This window comes from Tamandua tetradactyla (genome assembly GCF_023851605.1).
Source record: "Tamandua tetradactyla isolate mTamTet1 chromosome 22 unlocalized genomic scaffold, mTamTet1.pri SUPER_22_unloc_3, whole genome shotgun sequence".
In the NCBI taxonomy this organism is placed as follows: domain Eukaryota; kingdom Metazoa; phylum Chordata; class Mammalia; order Pilosa; family Myrmecophagidae; genus Tamandua; species Tamandua tetradactyla.
The window spans coordinates 274,717-284,163 of record NW_027518253.1 but is presented as its reverse complement, the minus strand read 5'-3'; positions in this window follow the sequence as shown (position 1 = coordinate 284,163).

Sequence of the window (9,447 nt, the reverse complement as noted above, 5' to 3'; positions counted from 1 at the left end):
AGATTTTTATCTAAGCACTACATTCAGTCCAGAAAAACTTTGCTATATGGAACTGCACTGTGTATTGTAAAATGTTTAGTAGTATCTTTACTCCTCGGCCATTTAGATGGCAAGAACATTCATAGTGTTGACAACAAAAATGTCTCCATACATTGCCAAATGTCTCCTGGGGGTCAAAATAACCCCCAGTTGAGAGCCACTAGTCTGTACTGGAAAATCATCAGCAGTCTAACATAAGAACACTGGGGGAAATATGTGCATTTAACTTTGTGCAGGATAGAAGTTCAATACATAAAAAGCAATTATATTTCTATATATTTGCAACAAGGTTTTGAAAGATGAAATTTTAAAAATACATTTATATAAGAACAAAAAATAGTAGGAATAATTTAGCAAAAATACATTTACTACTTATGAAATAAAATTATTAAATATTGCTGATGAAAACTAAAATCATATAAATAAATGGATACATATTATGTTCATGAATCAAATCAATCAATGCTTTCAAAATGTTTATTCATCTCACAGGATTTATATTCCTAAACACTATCTCATCAGAAACTGTACGGGTTTGTATGGGTCTGGTGACCCCTTTGTTCTTTCCTCCCTATAGAAATACGTATATGTATCCCATGACTGTTCCTCCTTTGTATGTTGCTCTAAGGCTGAGAAAATGTCCCAATTAAAACAAGTCTATAGAAATGTTCAATCTAGGGCATCCAGGGAAAGATACCTTGGTTCAAGAAGGCTGATGAAGTTCACTGTTTCTTTCTCAAGTGGAAGGCACATGGCGAACACAGTCAGAGTTTACCTCTCATCTGGAGGGGCACATGGCAAACATGGCATCATCTGCTAACTTTCTCTCCTGACTTCTAGTTTCATGATGCTCCCTGGGAGATAGTTTCCTTCTTCATCTCCAAAGGTCACTGGCTGGTGGACTCTGCTTCTCATGGCTATGTCATTCTGCTCTGCTCTCTCTGAATCTCCCATTCTCCAAAATGTTTCCTCTTTTATAGGACTCCAATAAACCAATCAAGACCTACCCACATGGGTGGAGACATGTCATCACCTAATCCAGTTTAACAACCACTTTTGACTAAATCACATCATCCAGGGAGATGATCTGATTACAATTTCAAACATACAGTATTGAATAGGGATTATTCTACCTTTATGAAATGGGATTTTGATTAAAACATGGCTTTTCTAGGGGGTATACTTCCTTTCAAACCAGCACATTCCACCCTCTGACCCCTAAAAAAACATGTTTTCCCCATATACAAAATACATTAATTTCATCGCAATATCAGAAATCCTTAAACCATTTGAGTAGCAATGCAAATGAAATACAAAGCTAGAAACAGTACAAACTCCTATCAAAATTAGTTACAGGCATGGTCTGTTCTAAGGCAAAGTTCTCTGGCTCTGGACTTTTGAAAACTTATAACAAGTTATTTGCTGCCAACATACAAAGGAGGAACAGTCATGGGATACATATACACATTTCCATAGGGAGGAAAGAACACAGGGGTCACCAGACCCATACAGTTTTGAAAACCCACAGGGCAAAGTCCATTAGATTTCAAAGTCTGAGAGTCATTTATCCTCAGGGCTTCTGAAAGCAGCAGTACTACCCTTTCCAAGGGCCTATGCAGAGGCCTGTCTCTCTCTGAATGCAACCTTGGCAGACATTGGGGAGACCACCTTTTTCTTGGCTCCACCCTCTCCAAACATTGGAGTGGCATCGTGGCTCTCTGACATCTCTGGGGCACACACTCAACCCCACCATGTGGTGGCAGCCAGGTTCTCCCCAAACCCCAAGGAGTGTGCACACCCTCTCCAAGGACTGAGGTAACATGAATCTTCCACTGCAAGGAGGTGGAAGGCCCATCCTCTGCCTTCATGGCAAATTCACCCTCTCCATGGGCTTGGGTGGGTCTCCTCTCCTGGCCCAAGGCTTCTTGACTTCAGACCTCAGCCTCCATAGTTTTGCCTCTGAAATTATTTTTCCTCCATTGTGGCCCTTCTCTGAACCCCCCAGTCCAGACTGGCAGCAGCTCTGTTTATACAAGTCCCACAGCATTCTCATTGACTTTCTATAGTAGCCTTGGATCATGCCCATAAGACATAAGGAGTTTCCACAAATCCTTCCTGGATAACTCCATGTTCAATCCTGGCTTTCTCTGAAATGGCTGGCTGGTTCCATATTTGGTTAAATCCTCATACAGGGCACTATTCTCTGTGGTCTACATTTCCAGATGCCCAGAATTTTCCAGAACTTCAATTTCTGTTTTTTTTTTTTTGTACTCAAGAGCTCAGTTTTCAGCTTATCTCTTTCCTGTCACATTTCCCTATAAGCTACAAGGAGAAACAAGGTTGCACTTTCCACACTTAATTTGGAGATTTCTTCTGCTAAAAGCTCATTGCTTTTAAAATCAGCCCTTCAGCCAAAGCCACTAATCAATTTTGCCAGATTATCTGCCATTTTAAAACAAGGCTTGCTTTCTTCCCAGTCTACAGTAGTACATCCCTTATCTCTGTCTAAAGCCTGGTCTGAGGTATCTTTAGAGTTCATATTTCTACCAACAGTCTCTTCAAAACATTCTAGGTCTTCTCTATCAGACTTCTCTCAACTCCTCCAGATTCTTCCCCTTATCCATTTAAAAAGGCGTTTGAACATGTTTGATATTTGCAAGCCCACAGCAGCAGCATCCCACTCCTGGACCAAAATCTGTTCTAGTTTGCTAGCTGCTGGAATGCAATACACCAGAAATGGAATGGCTTTTAAAAGGGATTTAATGAGCTGCTAGTTTACAATTCTAAGGCTGAGAAAATGTCCTAATTACAACAAGTCTATAGAAATGCCCAATCAAAGGCATCCAAGGAAAGATACCTTGGTTCAAGAAGACTGATGAAGTTCAGGGTTTCTCTCTCAAGTGAGAAGACACATGGTGGACACAGTCAGGGCTTCTCTCTCAACTGAAAGGGCACATGGTGAACACAGCATCATCTGCTAGCTTTCTCTCCTGGCTTCAGATTTCATAAAGCAACCTGGGAGGCATTTACCTTGTTCATCTCCAAAGGTCGCTGGCTGGTGAACCCTCTGCTTTGTGGTGCTGCAGCATTCTCTGCTCTCTCTGAGTCTCTCATTCTTCCAAATGTTTCCTTTTTTATAGGACTCCAATAAACTAATCAAGACCCACCTAAATGGATGGAGACATGTTGTCACCTAATCCAGTTTAACAACCACTCTTGACTAAATCACATCATCCAGGGAGATGGTTCTGATTATAGTTTCAAACATACAGTATTGAATAGGGAGTATTCTACCTGTATGAAATGGGGTTTTGATTAAAACTTAGCTTTTCTAGGGGGAATATATCCTTTCAAACCAGCACATAATGGAATATTAATGAGCACTGAAATCTAAAGAATTACTCACATGCAACATGGATGTTTTTCAAAAGCTGTGTGAGTGAAAAATGACAGATGAAAAATTTCATGCTTTATATGATTATATTTTTATGGTATTTTAGTACAGACTAAATTAATCTATATGATACAAATCAGATCCTTCTTTGCCCAGAGCTATGGAGTGAGGATTGATTGCAAAGATGTGAGGATGTTTCTGGAGTGATGGAGATATACATACTCTTCATTGGATGATGGTTATATTGATTATATATACATAATAAATACACATATATAGTTACAAGTGACACAAGTCATATATATGTCAATACTCATTGAACTGTATCTTTAAAATTTATGCATTTGGTAGTTTATATGTTCTACCTCATTAAGGTTACTTTCTAATTTTAGCACTGGAGAGTGGATATAGAAATAATTTGCATCTTTAAGATTTCTTACATATATTAAAACATTGTCTTAATAGAAGACTACTGAACATTTCAATGTCTATTGATATAGAATTATGTAGTAATAGTCAGAAACCAGTTTATCTGTTCATTCAAAGTTTCAATACTTGCAATGTATTTCAGTAATGATTGTGTAGAAAACAGAAAATCTATTTTATATTTTAAAACATTTTTATTCTCCAAATAATTGCAGAAAATGAATGAAACAAACTCTGACAGATGATTTTCATGTATCCTTTATGACATATTTAATTAGAAAATATCAAGTTGTATTGGAGGCAATTCAGAAGATGAAAGTACTATATTTTATTTGAATCTTAGACAAGTTGACTTTTATTCCAATTGACAAAGATATCAGGCAGAGTTTAACCATATCTCTTAACCCTACATTTTTTGTTAAAATCTATGAAAGTCTCAGAATATGACAATGCTTCCAAGCTGTTCAAAGCTCAATTTGACAGTAGCAGAAATATTAGATGGAAAATTATATTAAGTGGAGCATTTGGAAGGACCTTTTCTCCACAATAACCAGCTTTACTTGCATTATATCTTCCCCAACATTGTTTCTCATTCACATTTTTAAAATCTACTCCCTGAGTAAGGTGAATTCTATAGAAGAGTGGAAAGGCTTATTACAGCACTCTTTTCTTCACACAGTATAAGATTCAAAGAAAAATCTGAGTGCTCTTACCCCCTTATTAACCATTGCCAGAGAGCTCAGTGAGGAAACTCTTTGACATAACAAAATACAATGCAGCAAAGACTACTTTTAATTGAAAAGTAAAATTGAAATTTTATTATATGTAAATGATTTACACTATATAGTGAATTCTTTCATGCTAAACTATTCACTGCATCTCTCTTTTGAAACATATAATTATGTCTATTTCACATTTTTGTTTCTCATGTATTTTGCTCTACTTTGATGTTCATTTTTTCCAATAACAGCAGTTTCAATTAAAATTAAATTACAATCAATTTTCCAATGCTCTTTAAAATTCTACCATCCTAAATCAGATATTGAAACATGTCCATACTGATAAAAATAAATAATTGAATATGTAAATAAGCAAATGTAAAAGGATAGGCCTTCCCTGAAAAGTAATTACAAATAATAATTGTAGAAGGAATAAGTAATGTAGAAAGTCTTCATTAGAACACCATGGCCATAATTACTTTAGAACCATCCTGCTGACAAGCAAACAGGGTATTTCAAAGTCTTAAAGTATCTCCCATAAGATATTTCTTCATTCCAAATGGAGAAGCAACACATTTTCAGTAAAGAAACCTTAACAAGAGACTAACATTTATATCAAGCAGCCAGATATAGGAACATTATATAGTCCAAGTCATGAGACCCTAAGAAGGGCATATAATTATCAGACAAATGGAAATTGATGGCATTGAACAAAATAACTGGTTAGTATTCTTCAGATGTGTAAATGTACTAAGAAAAAAATGTTTTTGGACTGTCACAGTACAGAGGAGACTACAGAATCTAAATGCTTTAAGGGATCCTGAAATTGGATTCTGGAAAAGAAAAAGAACATATATATATATCATATAGCCTGTTAAATAGTATTGTTAAATTTTTAATTTCTTAATTTAATTTAATAATTGATCTAAGGTTGGGCAAAGTGTTACTTTTAGGAAAAGGTGGGTGAAGCATATATGAGAGTATTTAGTTTTTATGTAACTTTTTAAAATTCCAAAGCTATTTAAAATAAAAGTGAGTTACAAACCCACTGACCACTTCATAATTTGTTCTGGAAGCAAAATAAAACTTTGGCAATATAGTGACAATCAATTATTAAATTACCAAAATCTGCAATGTGAAAATTAGAAATATATTTAGTTTATTTACTACCTGATCAGCATCAAAGTAAAATAATAAGAAAAGGCCCAACTTGGCCTTATATGATGCATATTTCCTTTAATCAAATCTGATCACATCCACTCACTCAAGTTTCCATTATATTAAAATGTGATATGTTATGAATATTCTATTTACACAAACATAAATGATTAGTAAGTTACTTTAATATTTATTCATTTGAACATGAGGCACCATGGCAATATTGAAGTACCTCATATTCATTGAAATTTATTCTAACTCTGAAAGAGACTATTTAATTTGGGAGTGTTTAAGTTGAACATGAAGAATGACTTGATTGAGTAATAAATTCTTAAACTAGAATAACAGCGGACTGTTTTCCTAGGCAAGGAAGAAGGAGGAAGAAGGGGAGGCAAATCGAATGGAAAGGGGATAAAAGCTGAAGTCAAAGCAAGCACAAGCACAAAGTAGGGGCTTAGTATGTGTGAGTCATTATGTTAAGTCTACTACATTGATAAACTCATTTCATTCTTGCAGCAACTACGAGGTTGGTTTTATCATTATCCCTATTCTGTTTATTAGAAAATTAAGATACAGAAAGCTTAAGTAGATAAGTCCACATGGTTATTAAGTGTGAGTTTGAATTAATTAATACTTAAGAACCTTCAATCAGCCAATATGTAATAGAAAACAATCTAAATAATTCACTGAATCATTTATTTTCAATAAAATTGTGATAATTTGGAGAAAATAAGGCTAAGACATGAAATATGAAAAGGGTTGTTTTGACATTTGTAAAATTATGCTTCAATTTTTTATTAGGCAATGGAAAATAACCTTAAAATCATAAATAACCTTAAAATCATAAACAGTTAATGGTGATTCAAAATATTTAAATATCTTGATATTTATATTATTTAACTAAATTTTGACTTTTAGACACACTCATCCCAAAAGTTGTTTGAATTTGCATATTTCCATCAATATCTCCAAAACAAGATACATGTCCCAAGCCTTTTGAGGTTATCCATGGTGTGGAAAGTGACATCCTTAAATCAAATTTTAAAAGTTCATCTAAAAAACAAATTAAATTTTCCTTGTACTGTTTGAAGATTAAGTAGCTCTTATTTTAGAACTTTCACTAAATGATGTTATTTCACTACTAGAGATGATATTTTTCACTATCATTATTAATGCAATCTTCAAGTAAATCTTTCACTTGATTACAATGATACTGTCCTTGGGTTTTGTTGGGGAATTTTAACTATCTGACAAAAAAAATAGATGATATGTAAATGAACAAATATTTTACGTAGTGTTTATGTACTGATAAAAAGAGACAACCATCATGTAACCCAGTTATAACTTTTCCACAGTATTATTAGATTATTTTTTATTTTAACATCAATAACTCAGTTATAACACTGCTGAATTAGTTTTACAACCATCCTTATACAAATATACTATATTGTTAGACATTGATTATGAACTCACATGATTCCTTCTTACATAAAGATCTGCAAGGTCCCAGTCAACATGCATGGTAGTCAAGAAAATGAAAGGTTTTTTACATTATGAGAAAGATAAAGATGGTAGTGTATTCTATGGACAAAAAGATCATTTTATTCAGTAGAGTTGATCATCTGATGGAATCTACCAACAAAATTCATAGATAATCACCTGGAATAAATATACATTATTAAATTTGTCAGAAGGAATTACTCAATGAAATGGTGAATTTATTCAAAAAAGACCAAAAAGGTCTGTCTGAGTACAGAACATATTTATTGAGGTTTCATGAATTCATTTGTTTGTTATTTTTGTAAGGATGCAAAGTATTACAAAGGAATTTAAATTAATCAATTTAATTTTAAAACAAGGGAATTTGTATACATATAACCAATAGACCAAAAGCAGTGTAAAATCATGATAAATAAAATGGATTTTAATCAAATTTAGATGCAGATTGAATGGTTTCAATGTGGGATTGAGTGTTAACAACTTGGATTCATTATAACCTTCTTCTAAATTAACTGCTGCATCCCAGAGGGGAGAGTATGATCCACATATCTGAGAATTCCCTTTCCTGTATGCTCCTGAATGAGAGTATATCAATTACAGAGAGTTTGGAAAGAGGAATATAAGGGTGAAAATCTAGCATTTTTCTTTACTGGAGTTTAAAGCCAGCCATGTGGACAAATAATTTAATAGAGCTTCCCAGGAAGCTTTTGAGAACTTGCTTCATGTTTCCCATGAATTGTTGGTGACTATTTCCTGGGAACTTTTAGAATTGCTGTAGCTACCCATCAAAATCATAAAAGCCAATATCAGACCTTCTTGTGACTTCTCTCACCATTTGTTACCCATAGCCTTTCTAACATTTTAAAGCCCTTAAAAGTTGGATACACATATTTCAAAGATGAATCTTGATTGGTACAGCACACAAGAATGCAGTGGTGTAAATTTCACTGGCTATTATGAGGAAGAAAATTATGACCTTAGGACTTTAAATCCCAAGCTCAGGGCAAGCGTAGGAGGCCAGAGTTGCTATACCTGATGTAAAATAATCCTTTATTTCTTATAGCCACAAAATGAGGCTATAAACATCATAAACAGATTTTTATCCTATGAGTGGCTGAATTGCATTATAAATTCCATTCATAGACCTGCCAATTTATTTGCTTTTCAATTAATCATACTTATCAGAAAAGGATAGGATTTTGAAAAATAGAATGGGGATATTTGGGCAGATTCCAACAATCTTCAATATATTTTACTCAGGAAATAGCCAAACTTACATTTGTCCTTCTATCTGAAGAATTTAGACTCACAATGCCTAAGTAATTTGAAATAAATTCACCTGTGGTAGTTGTCCCATTTCTTATCATTGTTTCTGTTTTTATAATATCCTCAAACAATGCCAGACTCAGGTGAATGAATGGAAAATCTGTCTAAGTCATAGGACTGTATTAGTTTGTTAAGCTATTGGAAACTGAATGGCTTTTAAAAAGGGAAATTAGAGGTATAACTTTACAGTTCTATTGCCAAGAAATGTCCAAACTAATGTATCAATAAGATTACCTTCATTCAAGAAAAATTGATGCTGTCAAGAACACCTCTGACAGCTGGGAAGACATGTGGCTGGCTGGCATCTACTGGACCCTTGCTCCTGGGCTCCATTGCTTTCAGCCTCTGTTCCTGTGGGAGCTCCTCAATTTGCTTTTCTGTGGTTGGCTTTCATCTCTTGGTTTCCCTTAGCTATCTCCAGGTTCTGGCTTGCTTAATATCTCATGGAAATGTACATGGTGATGTCTACCAGATTCCAAGTATCTCCAAGCATCAGTATCTTTGTTCTAAGCTCTCTCCAAAATGTTTCCTCTTCTAAAGGACTCCAGTAAACTTATCAACATCCAACTGGAATGGATGTGATCTCAAGTCCATCTAATCAAAAATTCAAACCCACGTTTAGGCATGTCAGATCTCTGTGGAGATAATCTAATAAAAAATGTCCAACCTATAATGAATCAGGATTAAAAGAAATGGCTGTCCCTCACAAGATTGGGTGAGGATTAAAGCATGTCTTTTCTGGGTTATATAATATTTTCAAATTGGCACAGGTAACAAATAAATTTCCAAATTGATAGATTGCCTCCAAAAATATTGGTAAGTTTTTCCAATTTTTTATTTAGGTATTCCATTGTTTTTATTATTTTGGGTGATCTAAAATATGGA